This window comes from Haliotis rubra, unplaced genomic scaffold (assembly GCF_003918875.1).
Source record: "Haliotis rubra isolate DU_JTF1 unplaced genomic scaffold, ASM391887v1 Scf551, whole genome shotgun sequence".
NCBI classification, from domain to species: domain Eukaryota; kingdom Metazoa; phylum Mollusca; class Gastropoda; order Lepetellida; family Haliotidae; genus Haliotis; species Haliotis rubra.
In genome coordinates this window covers 501,177-523,569 of record NW_025767248.1, presented here as the reverse complement: position 1 = coordinate 523,569, position 22,393 = coordinate 501,177, and the positions used below count along the sequence as shown (strand labels likewise).

General features: G+C 43.4%; 1 protein-coding gene and 1 long non-coding RNA gene across 2 annotated transcripts in view; both read right to left on the bottom strand.

Moving 5' to 3' along the window:
* LOC124253777 overlaps nucleotides 1–22,393 on the bottom strand; it is a 292,031-nt gene that overhangs the window by 93,878 nt on the left and 175,760 nt on the right.
* LOC124253781 lies at nucleotides 1,374–21,243 on the bottom strand. Its single transcript, XR_006892297.1, has 3 exons — nucleotides 21,141–21,243; nucleotides 3,257–3,260; nucleotides 1,374–1,386 (listed from the first exon to the last, which is right to left on the bottom strand). It is a non-coding gene; the product is annotated as an uncharacterized LOC124253781 (long non-coding RNA).

Below are 22,393 nucleotides of genomic sequence, written 5' to 3'. Positions count from 1 at the left end.
GAGGGTCAGGGAGAGTGTGGAGAGGGTCAGGGAGAGTGTGGAGAGGGTCAGGGAGAGCGTGGAGAGGGTCAGGGAGAGTGTGGAGAGGGTCAGGGAGAGTGTGAAGACTGTCAACAGTTCGTCCAAAGGGGTGCTGTGGACAAGGACACTAAGCATGTCGTGTGAGTGAGTGAGTGAGTGAGACTCGATGTTCTGCGAGAACCACTTGCTGACATGACAAATGTTTCAAGCCCACTGACAAACCTGTTCATGTCCACATATTTGATGACAGAGACCTGAGTTCTGCTGCTGGTTCACATGGGGAATTGAGGGCACTGAGTAGAAATGTCAAACTTTTGTAATGTTTGATGGGCATTTCTTAGATGCTGATGAAAGATGAAGTAAGAAAAAAGTTTATTGATAGCAACTTGCTTATTATAACAGTGATGTTTTGGTGTAGATCATTATTCCATTGTCAAGAAGACACTTAAATTCTTGCTTGCCAACAGTTTAAGGATCCATACCAAACTTTCGCTAATATATATGTGAGTAAATTGTCTTCTGGACTGAGAATGTAAAATGTCTTGCAGCTCTGCTGTTGATTTTTTTCATATCTACATGTGATTTATTCTACTTACTGCCCCAAAAAACATGTTGGTAATAAAATTTATCCTTGATTGCAGTAAGATGGATTGTTCATGTTTTAGAAAAAATTGCGTAATTCATTGACAGTCGTGTCTGTAATCCATGGGGGAAGGAGGGAGGTATCCAGGTGTGTCACCTCATGGCTGCTTCTCTAGATAACACTAAATTTCTAGTGCCATCCGGTTTTTCTGTTATGTGTTGAGTGAAAAAAACATGAGAAGAAATAAATGTTTTCGTTTCTGAAGTTGACTTGAAAAGGTCAAAATGGAGGACATGACAAACGAAGACGCAGGGGCCATCTCCTCAGGACGCTGTGTCTCACGGCAACAGTGGCACTACTTGATGACGGAAGCATGTTAAACATGTCTCCAGAACAGCCCAGCAGACATCCTGAACACTGCTTGGAGTGCATCAATCAGCAGCACCCACATGCATCCCACCGACAGTTTCCTCACCATCACCAGTGGATCCAGGAAATTGTATATGCTATAATTGGAACAGCAAAAAATACACTGATCTTTTTTCCGATCAAGTCAAGTCGAAATGGTTCCTGTTTTGTAGGTATGCTGAGGGAGAGAGTAGGCTGCCTCGGGCGGGCTATCGTGTTCTCAAATATCATAATTATAATTCCATCCTACTTCAGTTGGGGACAGAAGCCCCCAACCCCCCACCTCAGGTGAAATGACATTATGGAGGTACAACGTGGTTGCTTCTGGTGGGAGAATGTGGGCCTGCTTGGCTAACATCATATCTCATGTATGTCTTTACTTGGGGTAAATGTACCTTGCAAGGTTGTCCCCGTGGGAAGGTAGGATAGCTGAAGAAATGGGGACGGTATCATGCAAGATTGTCAGTGAGAAATGGAGAGTGTATTAAACTGGGTTGTGTCACTGACTGTATTCTGCAACGTTGTCTCTCTCTGGGATGTTCAAATTGCTTGCTAAATGTTCACTTGGAGTCAGTTTCAACTAATCCACACTATTAAAGTCTTTACACAAGTAAGCACCTCTCCTGCAGGCTATTGTTTAGAGATCACAATTAGTCCTAGTTGACAGCTCAGTGATCAACACTCTGTGTACATGCTGTATTGTGTGGGTCTATTCCCTCTTTGTTAGATTAATAGGACCCCTTCCTGCAACCAGCACAGCTCCAGGCCCACGGGGCTCCTCAAGGCACCTATCCAATACTTTTGTCTCAACACAAATACACAGCCGCCATCTTTGATTTAAGCCTGATTGCACTGATGAAAATAGATTGTCTTGAGGGATTCATTAAACTGTCATGTAGAGTTTGCCTGCCTCCTTCGGGAGAGCAGGGCCAGTGTCTCACAGTGGAAAGGTTGGATTTCAGCTGAAGGTACAAATGTACGACAAAGCTTTTCCTCAGCCTAAGGATAATACCATAAAGCCCACTTGCTGCAGACCTTCAATAAGTGAGAGTTTCACTGGGCGGACCTTCAATAAGTGAGAGTTTCACTGGGCGGACCTTCAATAAGTGAGAGTTTCACTGGGCGGACCTTCAATAAGTGAGAGTTTCACTGGGCGGACCTTCAATAAGTGAGAGTTTCACTGGGCGGACCTTCAATAAGTCAGAGTTTCACTGGGCGACCTTCAATAAGTCAGAGTTTCACTGGGCGGACCTTCAATAAGTCAGAGTAACTGTCAGTTGACTCACTTGGAGTGTTGACTTGCAACTGTGAGCTGACTCACTCGGACTGTTGACCAGCAACTGTGAGCTGACTCACTCGGACTGTAGACCAGCAACTGTGAGCTGACTCACTTGGACTGTTGACCAGCAACTGTGAGTTGACTCACTTGGACTGTTGACCAGCAACTGTGAGCTGACTCACTTGGACTGTTGACCAGCAACTGTGAGCTGACTCACTTGGACTGTGGACTGTTGACCAGCAACTGTGAGCTGACTCACTTGGACTGTTGACCAGCAACTGTGAGCTGACTCACTTGGACTGTTGACCAGCAACTGTGAGCTGACTCACTTGGACTGTTGACCAGCAACTGTGAGTTGACTCACATGGACTGTTGACCAGCAACTGTGAGTTGACTCACTTGGACGGCCTATCAGAAGTGCACATGCCACATCTGGTCATCAGACCTTATCTGCTAAGGAACCTGAATGTGCATTTCATCTTAAATCTTAAAAGGACACTAAATGAACCGAAAAGTTGTAGAAATTCAATTTCATCATTCCTGATTTGTTTCCCTGCCAATCTGAGAGATATTGGATCAGCAGTCACGAAATGCTCGAGTCCATTAATTTGTGCAGGCAAGTGGGGTCCTTCTAAATGAGTAATGATGGCTTCCACCGGCAGGATCAAGACAGAGTAAGAAATGATTCCCTAAAAGTGGACAAAAAACATGGTCCTAATCACACAAGCAATGAAGAACTAACCAGTGCTTAGAATTGTTAATGTACTCCTATTTGAAAGAAATGATTGGGATTGAGATTGAACGGCTTGCAATGTTCACCAAAAACACTCAAAGGCTTAGAATAACCAACCAAGTTCTACAGAAAACACTCTTCCTGTTTCTACTGAACACATGGACCACCGCCTCATCAAATCACATCAGCTGATAATCTGCAGTTATGGGAACAGTCAATATGCCATTACAACAAACCTTTGTTTCACAAACAGACCAGCATGAGCAGCAGAAGCTGTTCCACAAACACAAGGACACCATCATACTGTAACTTGGCCAGTAAACATGGAGGCACCATCCCACTGTAACCTGGTCAGTAAATATGAAGGCACCATCATACTGTAACTTGACCTGTAAACATGGAGACACCATCATACTGTAACTTGACCAGTAAACACACAGACACAATCATACTGTAACATGGCCAGTAAACATGGAGACACCATCATACTGTAACTTGGCCAGTAAACATTGAGACACCATCATACTGTAACTTGGCCAGTAAACACACAGACACCATCATACTGTAACATGGCCAGTAAACATGGAAACACCATCATACTGTAACTTGGCCAGTAAACATGGAGACACCATCACACTGTAACTTGACCAGTAAACATGGAGACATCATCACACTGTACCTTGACCAGTAAATATGGAGACATCATCACACTGTAACTTGACCAGTAAACATGGAGACATCATCATACTGTAACTTGGCCAGTTAACATGGAGACACCATCATACTGTAACTTGGCCAGTAAACATGGAGACACCATCATATTGTAACTTGGCCAGTAAACATGGAGACAAAATCATACTGTAACTTGACCTGTAAACATGGAGACACCATCATACTGTAACTTGACCAGTAAACATGGAGACACCATAATACTGTAACTTGGCCAGTAAACATGGAGATACCATCATACTGTAACTTGGCCAGTAAACATGGAGGCACCATCACACTGTAACTTGACCGGTAAACATGGAGACATCATCACACTGTAACTTGGCCAGTAAATATGGAGACATCATCACACTGTAACTTGACCAGTAAACATGGAGACATCATCATACTGTAACTTGGCCAGTAAACATGGAAACACTATCATACTGTAACTTGGCCAGTAAACATGGAGACACCATCATACTGTAACTTGGCCAGTAAACCCCATCATACTGTAACTTGGCCAGTAAACATGGAGACACCATCATACTGTAACTTGGCCAGTAAACACACAGACGCCATCATACTGTAACTTGGCAAGTAAACATGGAGACATCATCATACTGTAACTTGACCAGTAAACATGGAGACACCATTATACTGTAACTTGGCCAGTAAACACACAGACACCATCATACTGTAACTTGGCCAGTAAACATGGAGACACCATCATACTGTAAATTGGCCAGTAAACATGCAGACATCATCATACTGTAACTTGGCCAGTAAACATGGAGACATTATCATACTGTAACTTGACCTGTAAACATGGAGACACAATCATACTGTAACTTGGTCAGTAAACATGGAGACACCATCATACTGTAACTTGGCCAGTAAACATGGAGACAAAATCATACTGTAACTTGGCCAGTAAACATGGAGACACCATCATACTGTAACTTGGCCAGTAAACATGGAGACACCATCACACTGCAACTTGGCCAGTAAACATGGAGACACCATCATACTGTAACTTGGCCAGTAAATATGGAGACATCATCACACTGTAACTTGACCAGTAAACATGGAGACATCATCATACTGTAACTTGGCCAGTAAACATGGAGACACCATCATACTGTAACTTGGCCAGTAAACATGGAGACACCATCATACTGTAACTTGGCCAGTAAACATGGAGACACCATCATACTGTAACTTGGCCAGTAAACACACAGACACCATCATACTGTAACTTGGCCAGTAAACACACAGACACCATCATACTGTAACTTGGCCAGTAAACACACAGACACCATCATACTGTAACTTGGCCAGTAAACACACAGACACCATCATACTGTAACTTGACCTGTAAACTTGGAGACACCATCATACTGTAACTTGACCTGTAAACATGGAGACACCATCATACTGTAACTTGGCCAGTAAACATGGAGACACCATCACACTGTAACTTGACCTGTAAACATGGAGACACCATCATACTGTAACTTGGCCAGTAAAAATGGATACATCATCATACTGTAACTTGGCCAGTAAACATGGAGACATCATCATACTGTAACTTGGCCAGTAAACATGGAGACATCATCATACTGTAACTTGGCCAGAAAACATGGAGACATCATCATACTGTAACTTGGCCAGTAAACATGGAGACATCATCATACTGTAACTTGGCCAGTAAACATAGAGACATCATCATACTGTAACTTGGCCAGTAAACATGGAGACACCATCACACTGTAACTTGACCTGTAAACTTGGAGACACCATAATACTGTAACTTGGCCAGTAAACATGGAGACAAAATCATACTGTAACTTGGCCAGAAAACATGGAGACATCATCATACTGTAACTTGACCAGTAAACATGGAGACATCATCATACTGTAACTTGGCCAGTAAACATGGAGACACCATCATACTGTAACTTGGCCAGTAAACATGGAGACACCATCATACTGTAACTTGGCCAGTAAACACACAAACATCATCATACTGTAACTTGGCCAGTAAACATGGAGACACCATCATACTGTAATCTGGCCAGTTAACATGGAGACACCATCATACTGTATCTTGACCAGTTAACATGGAGACAATGTACCACATTATGAGGTATTTAAATATAACAGTCATCCAAAATTTTTTACATCTTCACATTCTACACCAGATTCACTTTTCCTTACTGAATAAACTCAGAAGTCTAACATTGTGAACTGTTGTCAGCTATGAACCAAGCAACACTGCAAAGTATTGAATTTGTCTCCGACCTTTGACAATGCCTTAGTGTTGGGACACAGAGGTTAGGAGAGGTCCCTCAAGGTCAGCACAAGGCGACGATTGACAAATAATGTTCTGAAATTATTGAAGCCATTGTGTCTCATTATTGTTTGTTATGTCCAGAAAGATTTGTGGTAAATACTAACTTGGTCTAAGAAATGCATGATGACAATTCATCAAATGATGTAAGTGTTCTTGCATGAAGGAGGAAAGTTAACAAGCACTGAAGAGTCTCCACCGGTCTGCAGATTGCTGGTTCTGTTCGTGTCTCCAACAAGATGATTTACCTAAAACATTGAACTATGCCTGATTTGTGTTTAACTTCATAAAGGTAAAGGTCAGGTGGTTGTCTGATCTCACAATGTAAAGTCAGAGATGTCGACATGAAAATAATCACGCATACATCAAGAAGTGGCATCAGCCTTGAAATTGACTTGAAATTACGTCTGAAAGGCCCCAACTCTCTATCCTGGGGAATCTGGTGCCACAGTCATCCACGATTTGAACGGCTGGGGACCACACTGGCACAAAGTTCAGGCTCCTAGCTGAAGTGATGGATAGGTGGTGGATCCTTCGTGTCTGTCTTGGGAAACAGTTCAAATATAGACTCACTACAGTCAAAACAGGCCAACCCACACAAAGTTACATCCTTGCTTAGAACTGTCATTTACCAATACTCCAGCATTTTTCACAAGTTTAAATGACAGTATTTAGGTCTGCCAGTATTCCTGGAGTGGTTCTGATAATTTCCAACAGTATTTCTGGAGTGTTCTGACAGATTCCACTAGTACTCCACAGTTTTCTCCAGTATTGCTGGAGTGTTCTGACAGATTCCATTAGTACTCCACAGTTTTCACCAGTATTGCTGGAGTGTTCTGACAGATTCCACAGTTTTCTCCAGTATTGCTGGAGTGTTCTGACAGATTCCACTAGTACTCCACAGTTTTCACCAGTATTGCTGGAGTGTTCTGACAGATTCCACTAGTATTCCACAGTTTTCAACAGTATTGCTGGAGTGTTCTGACAGATTCCACTAGTATTCCACAGTTTTCAACAGTATTGCTGGAGTGTTCTGACAGATTCCACTAGTATTCCACAGTTTTCAACAGTATTGCTGGAGTGTTCTGACAGATTCCACTAGTATTCCACAGTTTTCAACAGTATTGCTGGAGTGTTCTGACAGATTCCACTAGTATTCCACAGTTTTCAACAGTATTGCTGGAGTGTTCTGACAGATTCCACTAGTATTCCACAGTTTTTGCCAGTATTCCTAGAGTGTTTTCTCAGTTTCCACCAGTATTCCTGGAGTGTGACTTACTTTATTTACAGTATGACTTATCCCCAACACATGGATGGTGAGTTTCTCTATGTCCAGTATGACTTATCCCCATGTTGTCTTGGGTGAGTTTCTCTATGTCCAGTATGACTTATCCCCATGCTGTCTTGGGTGGGTTTCTCTATTTGCAGTATGACTTATCCCCAAGTTGTCTTGGGTGAGTTTCTCTATTTCCAGTATGACTTATCCCCAAGTTGTCCTGGGTGAGTTTCTCTATGTCCAGTATGACTTATCCCCAAGTTGTCTTGGGTGAGTTTCTCTATTTGCAGTATGACTTATCCCCAAGTTGTCCTGGGTGAGTTTCTCTATGTCCAGTATGACTTATCCCCATGTTGTCTTGGGTGAGTTTCTCTATTTGCAGTATGACTTATCCCCAAGTTGTCTTGGGTGCGTTTCTCTATGTCCAGGATGACTTATCCCCAAGTTGTCTTGGGTGAGTTTCTCTATGTCCAGTATGACTTATCCCCAAGTTGTCTTGGGTGAGTTCCTCTATGTCCAGTATGACTTATCCCCAAAACATGGAGGTTCAGTTTACCTATTTGTAGTTTGACTTATCCTCAACACATGGAAGGTGAGATTCTCTAATTGACTTACGGATTGTGAGACAAGTATAGGAGCACAGCACAAAAACACAGGGCAAGTTGAAAGAGGGCACTTGTATTGTGAAGGAAGGCAGACATTACACACGGAAACAGCAATTGTATTGTGAAAATACATCCGAAGAAATGGAGTCTGTGAAGCAAGAGATGAGAATGGTGAGATGTGGAAACATTTGTTGAAGGGAAATCAGTGACTGTCAGAGATTACTGGGCTCATTGCAACAAGTGGCAATATTGCACTGTGTGTTCTCTGAGATTGGAAGAATATTTATCACAATTCTCTGAGGAGATAATAAAGTGTCTGTGAAAGACAGTGATGGAGTGATGCAGCAAACACGTACAACAGCACCATTATCCCCCTCCCAAACCTCCCCTTAGCCAGTAGGAGTCACACAGTCACACAGTAGGAGTCACAGTCACACATTAGGAGTCACACAGTCACACAGTAGGAGTCACACAGTCACACAGTAGGAGTCACACAGTCACACAGTAGGAGGAGTCACACAGTCACACAGTAGGAGTCACAGTCACACAGTAGGAGTCACACAGTAGGAGCCACAAAGTCACACAGTCACACAGTCAGGCATTAGGACTCATACAGTAGGAGTCACACAGTCACGCAGTAACAGCCACACTGTCACACAGCAGGCAACTCTCTCACAGAAAGAAAGTTATTCACCACCATTAGGTTTATTGGTCTTCATATTAAGTTTGATGGGAGATGCTCAAAAGTCATTTATGGCAAATGGCCGTTACTTTGCCTGATTTATCTTTCTGTTCTGCAAGCAAAATTTAATTTCTACAGGATAACCATAACATTTCTTTTATTCTTAAGAGAGATGTTGGCAATGTGCTCTGATAGCACTTGGCTACCAATTCCTGCCACATCTCCAAAACTCAAAAATCAATCTCCATTCTCTCCACACTATTACAGCACCCAACAGTCCACCTCCATACAGGTCACTCCTCCATACAGGTCACACCTCCATACAGGTCACTCCTCCATACAGGTCACTCCTCCATACAGGTCACTCCTCCATACAGGTCACACCTCCATACAGGTCACTCCTCCATACAGGTCACTCCTCCATACAGGTCACACCTCCATACAGGTCACTCCTCCATACAGGTCACTCCTCCATACATACAGGTCACACCTCCATACAGGTCACTCCTCCATACAGGTCACTCCTCCATACAGGTCACTCCTCCATACAGGTCACTCCTCCATACAGGTCACTCCTCCATACAGGTCACTCCTCCACACCTCCACAGGTCACACCTCCATACAGGTCACACCTCCATACAGGTCACTCCTCCATACAGGTCACACCTCCATACAGGTCACTCCTCCATACAGGTCACTCCTCCATACAGGTCACACCTCCATACAGGTCACTCCTCTCCTCCATACAGGTCACTCCTCCATACAGGTCACTCCTCCATACAGGTCACTCCTCCATACAGGTCACTCCTCCATACAGGTCACACCTCCATACAGGTCACACCTCCATACAGGTCACTCCTCCATACAGGTCACACCTCCATACAGGTCACTCCTCCATACAGGTCACTCCTCCATACAGGTCACACCTCCATACAGGTCACTCCTCCATACAGGTCACTCCTCCATACAGGTCACACCTCCATACAGGTCACTCCTCCATACAGGTCACTCCTCCATACAGGTCACTCCTCCATACAGGTCACTCCCAGCATGACAATGTCCCTGTGCAAGCTATGAAACATGCAAATAGCGCTATAAACGGTGTGATCAACAACCTTATTCTGTTAATACTATCACATAAAATATAGGATAGGACCCATAACTTCCTTCCAAACTTCTCAACAAAAGTGAATTGTATGATAATGCCCAATAACTATAGATGATGGTGAAATGTGTGATAATGCCCCATAACATCAGATGATGGTGAAATGTGTGATAATGCTCCATAATGTCAGAAATGTGTGATAATGCTCCATAACGTCAGATGAGGGTGAAATGTGTGATATTGTCCCATAACTTCAGATGAGGGTGAAATGTGTGATATTGCCCCATAACTTCAGATGATGGTGAAATGTGTGATAATGTCCCATAACGTCAGATGATTGTGAAATGTGTGATATTGCTCCATAACATCAGATGATGGTGAAATGTGTGATATTGTCCCATAACTTCAGATGATGGTGAAATGTGTGATATTGCCCCATAACGTCAGATGAAGGTGAAATGTGTGATAATGCTCCATAACTTCAGATGATGGTGAAATGTGTGATAATGTCCCATAACATCAGATGATGGTGAAATGTGTGATAATGCCCCATAACGTCAGATGAAGGTGAAATGTGTGATAATGCTCCATAACTTCAGATGATGGTGAAATGTGTGATATTGCCCCATAACGTCAGATGAAGGTGAAATGTGTGATAATGCTCCATAACTTCAGATGATGGTGAAATGTGTGATATTGCTCCATAACATCAGATGATGGTGAAATGTGTGATATTGCCCCATAACGTCAGATGAAGGTGAAATGTGTGATAATGCTCCATAACGTCAGTTGATGGTGAAATGTGTGATATTGCCCCATAACGTCAGATGAAGGTGAAATGTGTGATAATGCTCCATAACTTCAGATGATGGTGAAATGTGTGATAATGCTCCATAACGTCAGATGATGGTGAAATGTGTGATAATGCTCCATATCGTCAGATGATGGTGAAATGTGTGATAATGCTCCATAACCTCAGTTGATGGTGAAATGTGTTTTAATGCTCCATTACGTCAGATGAGGGTGAAATGTGTGATAATGTCCCATAACTTCGGATGATGGTGAAATGTGTGATATTGCTCCATAACGTCAGATGATGGTGAAATGTGTGATAATGCTCCATAACCTCAGTTGATGGTGAAATGTGTGATAATGCTCCATTACGTCAGATGAGGGTGAAATGTGTGATAATGTCCCATAACGTCAGATGATGGTGAAATGTGTGATATTGCCCCATAACTTCAGTTGATGGTGAAATGTGTGATAATGCTCTATAACGTCAGATGAAGGTGAAATGTGTGATAATGCTCCATAACTTCAGATGAAGGTGAAATGTGTGATATTGCCCCATAACGTCAGATGAAGGTGAAATGTGTGATAATGCTCCATAACTTCAGTTGATGGTGAAATGTGTGATATTGCCCCATAACGTCAGATGAAGGTGAAATGTGTGATAATGCTCCATAACTTCAGTTGATGGTGAAATGTGTGATATTGCCCCATAACGTCAGATGAGGGTGAAATGTGTGATAATGCTCCATAACTTCAGTTGATGGTGAAATGTGTGATAATGCTCCATAACGTCAGTTGATGGTGAAATGTGTGATATTGCCCCATAACGTCAGATGAAGGTGAAATGTGTGATAATGCTCCATAACTTCAGATGATGGTGAAATGTGTGATAATGCTCCATAACGTCAGATGATGGTGAAATGTGTGATAATGCTCCATATCGTCAGATGATGGTGAAATGTGTGATAATGCTCCATAACCTCAGTTGATGGTGAAATGTGTGATAATGCTCCATAACGTCAGATGAGGGTGAAATGTGTGATAATGCTCCATAACTTCAGTTGATGGTGAAATGTGTGATAATGCTCCATAACGTCAGTTGATGGTGAAATGTGTGATATTGCCCCATAACGTCAGATGAAGGTGAAATGTGTGATAATGCTCCATAACTTCAGATGATGGTGAAATGTGTGATAATGCTCCATAACGTCAGATGATGGTGAAATGTGTGATAATGCTCCATATCGTCAGATGATGGTGAAATGTGTGATAATGCTCCATAACCTCAGTTGATGGTGAAATGTGTGATAATGCTCCATTACGTCAGATGAGGGTGAAATGTGTGATAATGTCCCATAACTTCGGATGATGGTGAAATGTGTGATATTGCTCCATAACGTCAGATGATGGTGAAATGTGTGATATTGCTCCATAACGTCAGATGATGGTGAAATGTGTGATAATGCTCCATAACTTCAGTTGATGGTGAAATGTGTGATAATGCTCCATAACTTCAGTTGATGGTGAAATGTGTGATAATGCTCCATAACGTCAGATGACGGTGAAATGTGTGATAATGCTACATAACCTCAGTTGATGGTGAAATGTGTGATAATGCTCCATAACGTCAGATGAGGGTGAAATGTGTGATAATGCTCCATAACGTCTGATGATAGTGAAACGTGTGATATTGCTCCATAACCTCAGATGATGGTGAAATGTGTGATAATGCTCCATAACGTCAGATGATGGTGAAATGTGTGATAATGCCCCATAACATCAGATGATGGTGAAATGTGTGATAATGCTCCATAACGTCAGATGATGGTGAAATGTGTGATAATGCCCCATAACGTCAGATGATGGTGAAATGTGTGATAATGCTCCATAACCTCAGTTGATGGTGAAATGTGTGATAATGCTCCATAACTTCAGTTGATGGTGAAATGTGTGATAATGCTCCATAACTTCCTTCCCAAATTCAGATAATAGTGAAATGTCTGATATATACTCAGCAGCCAAAAAAACATCAGTATGAATTCAGAACTAGATAGGCACTGTAATGAAATCATTACAGAAATGGACATAATAAGAGGATCAAAAACATGTTTTGTGTACAATATCTTGACACATCAATGAGTAACTCAGCACAATTCAAAGACATTACGTGAATGTTTGCAGTCCATTCAGACTCTTGACTTGAGTATTTAGTGTGAGCACCACGAGCGGCAATAACTGCAGCACAGCGTCTATGCATGGAGGGCACCAATTGATTGATGAAGGCCATTGGCACCTTGAACCACACTCTGAGAAAGGCCTGGTGCAATAAATCAGCTGTGTTCAGCCTTGGTATGACATTATTAAGTCTCCTCTGAATTTCATCCCGAAGATGTTCAATTGAGTTTAAATCAGGACTAAGGGCTGGCCACTGCATAATGTTGACACCGTTCTGCTGTAGGAAGTCCCGTGTAGCTCTAGCAGTATGGGCCTGGGCGTTATCATGCTGGAAAATGTTGTTCCGGTGATGTGAGGATAGGTCCACGGTAAGGTCTACGGCAATGGAGGTTCCCGCTGTTAAGACATTGGCGTACTGTGTCAGTACTGATTGGTCTTCCGTGTGGGGGTGCATTTTATAGGGCTGGTCCTTGTGAACAGCACGTGCAGCATGAATTGCATGAAAATCATGGAGAATACCGTACCATCTCCGACATCAGGATGTGTTTTTGAGACCATTTCCTGGGTTCCATTCTGAGTTTGGGAAGGAATGTCTTTGCTCAGGTAAAGTTGGAGATGTTGTCAAAAATATATAACAACATTAAATGAGCTTACAGTTATCCGTTTCTGCGAAGGAAAATTCCAAACTGACGTTTCTTCTGCTGCTTAGAATAGATGCGTAATGTTCTTCCCAACAACTGATGATGGTAAATTAATGGATTACATAGAAAGATATACATCTATTATATAGGAATGAGATGCAGCACTTCATCCATCTCCAGATCTCATGGTAACCCGAAGAAATAGGCTGCACCATATTAAAATAACTGTCCACTCACACAATGGTTTCACATGTAGGTTATGGCTTGAAACTTTAAACACCACAAATGTGTCAGAATCAATAAAGACAATTTGGGCAGTTCAGCCTTCAACCAGGCAGCAGCGATCCCTGGACACAAGACTTCCTGCCTTACAGCCAAAGGTCATTCTCATCTATTGATTGTGATGTTCCCTTGTATTCTGATAACGACCTCATCTATTGATTGTGGTGTTCCCTTGTATTCTGATACAGACCTCATCTATTGATTGTGGTGTTCCCTTGTATTCTGATACAGACCTCATCTATTGATTGTGATGTTCCCTTGTATTCTGATAACGACCTCATCTATTGATTGTGGTGTTCCCTTGTATTCTGATACAGACCTCATCTATTGATTGTGGTGTTCCCTTGTATTCTGATAACGACCTCATCTATTGATTGTGGTGTTCCCTTGTATTCTGATACAGACCTCATCTATTGATTCTAGTGTTATATAACACAGGTCCCCCAAAAGGACTATGGTTTCCTGTATTCTACCAAACTCATGCCACCTAGAGGCTGTTGCTGTCCATGTTCTATAACCTGTCCATGTTCTATAACCTGTTCTATAACCTGTCCATGTTCTATAACCTGTCCATGTTCTATAACCTGTTCTATAACCTGTCCATGTTCTATAACCTGTCCATGTTCTATAACCTGTTCTATAACCTGTCCATGTTCTATAACCTGTCCATGTTCTATAACCTGTTCTATAACCTGTCCATGTTCTATAACCTGTCCATGTTCTATAACCTGTCCATGTTCTATAACCTGTTCTATAACCTGTCCATGTTCTGTAACCTGTCCATGTTCTATAACCTGTCCATGTTCTATAACCTGTTCTATAACCTGTCCATGTTCTATAACCTGTCCATGTTCTATAACCTGTTCTATAACCTGTTCTATAACCTGTTCTATATAACCTGTTCTATAACCTGTCCATGTTCTATAACCTGTTCTATAACCTGTTCTATAACCTGTCCATGTTCTATAACCTGTCCATGTTCTATAACCTGTTCTATAACCTGTTCTATAACCTGTCCATGTTCTATAACCTGTCCATGTTCTATAACCTGTTCATGTTCTATAACCTGTTCATGTTCTATAACCTAGGGTTTACCAGTTGACGGTGATTTCACAGATACAGGCCAGATTGTACAATATAACAGAATATCTCACTGTTAGATACAGGTACAATCTGACCTGTATAAAGAAATCATGATAATCTTATATTGTATAATCTGTATCTAACACAATGACACTCCTATATATTGTGCAATCTAAAATCACCTAATCACAGTTGGCACATGATTCAGTCTGCACTCAAGGCTCCCTACGAGAAATGCTTGTTTAACTACTGACTCCAAGCAACAACAATATAAATTCAAATAGATGAATTTGACGCATTTCTTTACCAACAAGTAATTCGCCTGTGGTGTACTTCTTTAGCATGCATCCATCCAGCACTCGTAACTGAATATAACCACGATATTAGGAAGACAAATTATGTCCTCAATGTGTTACCCTAATGCTGTGCCAGGACTTTGTCGACCAGCATGAACTCAATGTGTTACCCTAATGCTGTGCCAGGATATTGTCGACCAGGATGAACACAATGTGTTACCCTAATGCTGTGCCAGGATATTGTCGACCAGCATGAACTCAATGTGCTACCCTAATGCTGTGCCGGGACTTTGTCGACCAGCATGAACTCAATGTGTTACCCTAATGCTGTGCCAGGATCTTGTCGACCAGCATGAACTCAATGTGTTACCCTAATGCTGTGCCAGGATATTGTCGACCAGCATGAACTCAATGTGCTACCCTAATGCTGTGCCGGGACTTTGTCGACCAGCATGAACTCAATGTGTTACCCTAATGCTGTGCCAGGATCTTGTCGACCAGCATGAACTCAATGTGTTACCCTAATGCTGTGCCAGGATATTGTCGACCAGGATGAACTCAATGTGCTACCCTAATGCTGTGCCGGGACTTTGTCGACCAGCATGAACTCAATGTGTTACCCTAATGCTGTGCCAGGATCTTGTCGACCAGCATGAACTCAATGTGTTACCCTAATGCTGTGCCAGGATATTGTCGACCAGGATGAACTCAATGTGCTACCCTAATGCTGTGCCGGGACTTTGTCGACCAGCATGAACTCAATGTGTTACCCTAATGCTGTGCCAGGATCTTGTCGACCAGCATGAACTCAATGTGTTACCCTAATGCTGTGCCAGGATATTGTCGACCAGGATGAACTCAATGTGCTACCCTAATGCTGTGCGGGACTTTGTGTGTTACCCTAATGCCAGGATGAACTCAATGTGTTACCCTAATGCTGTGCCAGGATCTTGTCGACCAGCATGAACTCAATGTGTTACCCTAATGCTGTGCCGGCACTTTGTCGACCAGCATGAACTCAATGTGTTACCCTAATGCTGTGCCAGGATCTTGTCGACCAGCATGAACTCAATGTGTTACCCTAATGCTGTGCCAGGATATTGTCGACCAGCATGAACTCAATGTGTTACCCTAATGCTGTGCCAGGATCTTGTCGACCAGCATGAACTCAATGTGTTACCCTAATGCTGTGCCAGGATCTTGTCGACCAGCATGAACTCAATGTGTTACCCTAATGCTGTGCCAGGATCTTGTCGACCAGCATGAACTCAATGTGTTACCCTAATGCTGTGCCAGGACTTTGTCGCACTCAACATGAACTCAATGTGTTACCCTAATGCTGTGCCAGGATATTGTCGACCAGCATGAACTCAATGTGTTACCCTAATGCTGTGCCAGGACCTTGTTGACCAGCATGAACTCAATGTGTTACCCTAATGCTGTGCCAGGACTTTGTTGACCAGGATGAACACAATGTGCTACCCTAATGCTGTGCCAGGACTTTGTTGACCAGGATGAACACAATGTGTTACCCTAATGCTGTGAAAGGACCTTGTTGACCAGGATGAACACAATGTGTTACCCTAATGCTGTGCCAGGATGAACTGTGTTACCCTAATGATGTGCCAGGATCTTGTTGACCAGGATGAACACAATGTGTTACCCTAATGCTGTGCCAGGATCTTATTGACCAGGATGAACACAATGTGTTTCTGATTTGATTACTCAATTTGGTTTGTCATTCACTCAAGTAGCACTAAGTATGAATACCTCAGTTTGAGTTTTCTCTAAACATAAAGTCGACATATGAATACCTCAGTTTTCCCTCAACATAAAGTCGACATATGATATAATCCATACAGCTTTAACCCAAATTTATAAAGTTTAGGAGCCATTGCAACACTTTGGATAATCAGCCAAAGATGAACATCTGTTTAAAGTTGTCTAATTATAAACCAAGCGCTCATAACAACATCACTCAGTTAGTGTTCTGGATTAGTAATCAGAAGCTCAGTTGTTGAGAGAAAACATTCCTTACAGCAGTCTCCTCGTACTTCCTGTTCTGAGGGAACACTGGGGAGATCTATCCTACACCACACAACACCTCCTCTAGTCCGCTCTAGTCACATCAAGGTGTCCTTGTACTTCCTGTTCAGAAGGAACACTGTGGGGATCTATCCTACACCACACAACACCACCTCTAGTCCGCTCTAGTCACATCAAGGTGTCCTTGTACTTCCTGTTCAGAAGGAACACTGGGGAGATCTATCCTACACCACTCAACACCTCCTCTAGTCAGCTCTAGTCACATCAAGGTGTCCTTGTACTTCCTGTTCAGAAGGAACACTGTGGAGATCTATCCTACACCACACAACACCTCCTCTAGTCAGCTCTAGTCACATCAAGGTGTCCTTGTACTTCCTGTTCAGAAGGAACACTGGGGAGATCTATCCTACACCACACAACACCTCCTCTAGTCAGCTCTAGTCACATCAAGGTGTCCTTGTACTTCCTGTTCAGAAGGAACACTGGGGAGATCTATCCTACACCACACAACACCTCCTCTAGTCAGCTCTAGTCACATCAAGGTGTCCTTGTACTTCCTGTTCAGATGGAACACTGTGGAGATCTATCCTACACCACACAACACCTCCTCTAGTCCGCTCTAGTCAGGTCAAGGTGTCCTTGTACTTCCTGTTCAGAAGGAACACTGTGGAGATCTATCCTACACCACACAACACCTCCTCTAGTCCGCTCTAGTCCGGTCAAGGTGTCCTCTACTTCCTGTTCTGAGGGAACACTGTGGAGATCTATCCTACACCACACAACACCTCCTCTAGTCCGCTCTCGTCACATCAAGGTGTCCTTGTACTTCCTGTTCAGAAGGAACACTGTGGAGATCTATCCTACACCACACAACACCTCCTCTAGTCCGCTCTAGTCACATCAAGGTGTCCTCGTACTTCCTGTTCAGAAGGAACACTGTGGAGATCTATCCTACACCACCTCTAGTCCGCTCTAGTCACATCAAGGTGTCCTTGTACTTCCTGTTCAGAAGGAACACTGTGGGGATCTATCCTACACCACACACACCTCCTCTAGTCCGCTCTAGTCACATCAAGGTGTCCTTGTACTTCCTGTTCAGAAGGAACACTGGGGAGATCTATCCTACACCACACAACACCTCCCCTAGTCAGCTCTAGTCACATCAAGGTGTCCTTGTACTTCCTGTTCAGAAGGAACACTGTGGAGATCTATCCTACACCACACAACACCTCCTCTAGTCAGCTCTAGTCACATCAAGGTGTCCTTGTACTTCCTGTTCAGAAGGAACACTGTGGAGATCTATCCTACACCACACAACACCTCCTCTAGTCCGCTCTAGTCAGGTCAAGGTGTCCTTGTACTTCCTGTTCAGAAGGAACACTGGGGAGATCTATCCTACACCACACAACACCTCCTCTAGTCAGCTCTAGTCACATCAAGGTGTCCTTGTACTTCCTGTTCAGAAGGAACACTGGGGAGATCTATCCTACACCACACAACACCTCCTCTAGTCAGCTCTAGTCACATCAAGGTGTCCTTGTACTTCCTGTTCAGAAGGAACACTGTGGAGATCTATCCTACACCACACAACACCTCCTCTAGTCCGCTCTCGTCACATCAAGGTGTCCTTGTACTTCCTGTTCAGAAGGAACACTGGGGAGATCTATCCTACACCACACAACACCTCCTCTAGTCCGCTCTCGTCACATCAAGGTGTCCTTGTACTTCCTGTTCAGAAGGAACACTGGGGAGATCTATCCTACACCACCTCTAGTCCGCTCTCGTCACATCAAGGTGTCCTTGTACTTCCTGTTCAGAAGGAACACTGTGGGGATCTATCCTACACCACACAACACCTCCTCTAGTCCGCTCTAGTCACATCAAGGTGTCCTTGTACTTCCTGTTCAGAAGGAACACTGGGGAGATCTATCCTACACCACACAACACCTCCTCTAGTCCGCTCTAGTCCGGTCAAGGTGTCCTCTACTTCCTGTTCTGAGGGAACACTGTGGAGATCTATCCTACACCACACAACACCTCCTCTAGTCCGCTCTCGTCACATCAAGGTGTCCTTGTACTTCCTGTTCAGAAGGAACACTGTGGAGATCTATCCTACACCACACAACACCTCCTCTAGTCCGCTCTAGTCACATCAAGGTGTCCTCGTACTTCCTGTTCAGAAGGAACACTGTGGAGATCTATCCTACACCACCTCTAGTCCGCTCTAGTCACATCAAGGTGTCCTTGTACTTCCTGTTCAGAAGGAACACTGTGGGGATCTATCCTACACCACACACACCCTCCTCTAGTCCAGCTCTAGTCACATCAAGGTGTCCTTGTACTTCCTGTTCAGAAGGAACACTGGGGAGATCTATCCTACACCACACAACACCTCCCTAGTCAGCTCTAGTCACATCAAGGTGTCCTTGTACTTCCTGTTCAGAAGGAACACTGTGGAGATCTATCCTACACCACACAACACCTCCTCTAGTCAGCTCTAGTCACATCAAGGTGTCCTTGTACTTCCTGTTCAGAAGGAACACTGTGGAGATCTATCCTACACCACACAACACCTCCTCTAGTCCGCTCTAGTCAGGTCAAGGTGTCCTTGTACTTCCTGTTCAGAAGGAACACTGGGGAGATCTATCCTACACCACACAACACCTCCTCTAGTCCGCTCTAGTCACATCAAGGTGTCCTTGTACTTCCTGTTCAGAAGGAACACTGGGGAGATCTATCCTACACCACACAACACCTCCTCTAGTCAGCTCTAGTCACATCAAGGTGTCCTTGTACTTCCTGTTCAGAAGGAACACTGTGGAGATCTATCCTACACCACACAACACCTCCTCTAGTCCGCTCGTCACATCAAGGTGTCCTTGTACTTCCTGTTCAGAAGGAACACTGGGGAGATCTATCCTACACCACACAACACCTCCTCTAGTCCGCTCTCGTCACATCAAGGTGTCCTTGTACTTCCTGTTCAGAAGGAACACTGGGGAGATCTATCCTACACCACCTCTAGTCACCGTCACATCAAGGTGTCCTTGTACTTCCTGTTCAGAAGGAACACTGTGGGGATCTATCCTACACCACACAACACCTCCTCTAGTCCGCTCTAGTCACATCAAGGTGTCCTTGTACTTCCTGTTCAGAAGGAACACTGGGAGATCTATCCTACACCACACACAACACCTCCTCTAGTCAGCTCTAGTCACATCAAGGTATCCTTGTACTTCCTGTTCAGAAGGAACACTGGGGAGATCTATCCTACACCACACAACACCTCCTCTAGTCCGCTCTCGTCACATCAAGGTGTCCTTGTACTTCCTGTTCAGAAGGAACACTGGGGAGATCTATCCTACACCACACAACACCTCCTCTAGTCAACTCTAGTCACATCAAGGTGTCCTTGTACTTCCTGTTCAGAAGGAACACTGTGGGGATCTATCCTATACCACACAACACAAGCTCTCTTACAATTTGACACTACATATTCTGTCTTACTGAGGATATTACTATATAGGACCAGGGAGGACATAACTGCTATATTGTGAGTGAGTGATGTATAGTTGTAAGCCACTTTTAACAATATTCCAGCAATATCATGGCGGGGGACACCACAAATGGGCTTCACACATTCTATCCATTTGGGGAACCGAACCCGGGCCTTTGGAGTGACAAGCGAAGGTTTCAACCACTCGCCTCCCCCACCGCCCTAACTGCAATATAAGACAAGGGAGGACATAACTGCTATATAAGACAAGGGAGGACATAACTGCAATATAAGACAAGGAAGGACATAACTACTATATAAGACAAGGAAGGACATAACTGCTATATAAGACAAGGGAGGACATAACTGCTATATAAGACAAGGGAGGACATAACTGCAATATAAGACAAGGAAGGACATAACTGCTATATAAGACGAGGAAGGACATAACTGCTATATAAGAAAAGGGAGGACATAACTGCTATATAAGACAAGGGAGGACATAACTGCTATATAAGACAAGGGAGGACATAACTGCTATATAAGACAAGGGAGGACATAACTGCTATAAAAGACAAGAAATGACATAACAACTATTTATTATCCATAATGTGAAACATAACCAGTGTCATAAATATCATATGTGCATATGTGCACATATTACTTTTGTCTAGCAACCATTGTTTCTGTGTTTCGGCATCTGTGATGTCATTAAACAGTTGAACATGACGTCAACGAACAGAGCAATCACACTTGCTTACCGTGTTTTACTGCACAAATGTACATGAATACAATGGATAATAAAGAAATTATTACACTCGAGCAAGTGTGCCACACGACTTAAACGTAACTCGTGCCAAATTTTGGGCACTCATTTCGTATAAGTCGTATGACACACTTGCTCATGTAATAATCTCTATATAGGACATGGGAGTATGTCACTGTTTATGACTGTGAGAGAGGAGACATAATCACCTCTTCCTGTTCCACCACTAAGCCTAGGGTAGGTTGAGGAGAGCAGAACAGCCTGCACAGAGCTGGTTGAGGCAATACATTAGTTGTATTTGTTTGATGTTAAACATCAACTGATCTTCTTGGGGGCTGATTATCTGTGCCTATTACACTTCCACACACCGGAGACTGACACACTGGAGCAATCAGGGACACCTGGTGTTAGGTCCAACACCAATACTTCAAGTGTCTTCCTCTGGTGAAGGTGAGAAAGAGGTCATTGACAATCTGAGGAAGCATGAGGACTTCACACAAGTAGGTAGTGCTCCCAAGATCTCTATAATCAGGCTTTACAGGGAATAGCTGGCAGTGAGGACAGATTGGTAACATCACTCCGGTTCTGTCATGAACTGGGGGATAGGTGTATGTACCAAGGACACCCACATGACAGTAGGGGGTTACATGTGTGTTTCACATCACATGACAGTTGGGAGTTAAATGTGTGTCTCACATCACAGTAGGGAGTTACATGTGTGTCTCACATCACAGTAGGGAGTTACATGTGTGTCTCACATCACACCACTGTACAGTAGGGAGTTATATGTGTGTCTCACATCACATCACAGTAGGGAGTGACATGTGTGTCTCACATCACATCACAGTAGGGAGTGACATGTGTGTCTCACATCACATCACAGTAGGGAGTTATATGTGTGTTTCACATCACATGACAGTTGGGAGTTAAATGTGTGTCTCACATCACAGTAGGGAGTTACATGTGTGTCTCACATCACACCACTGTACAGTAGGGAGTTATATGTGTGTCTCACATCACATCACAGTAGGGAGTGACATGTGTGTCTCACATCACATCACAG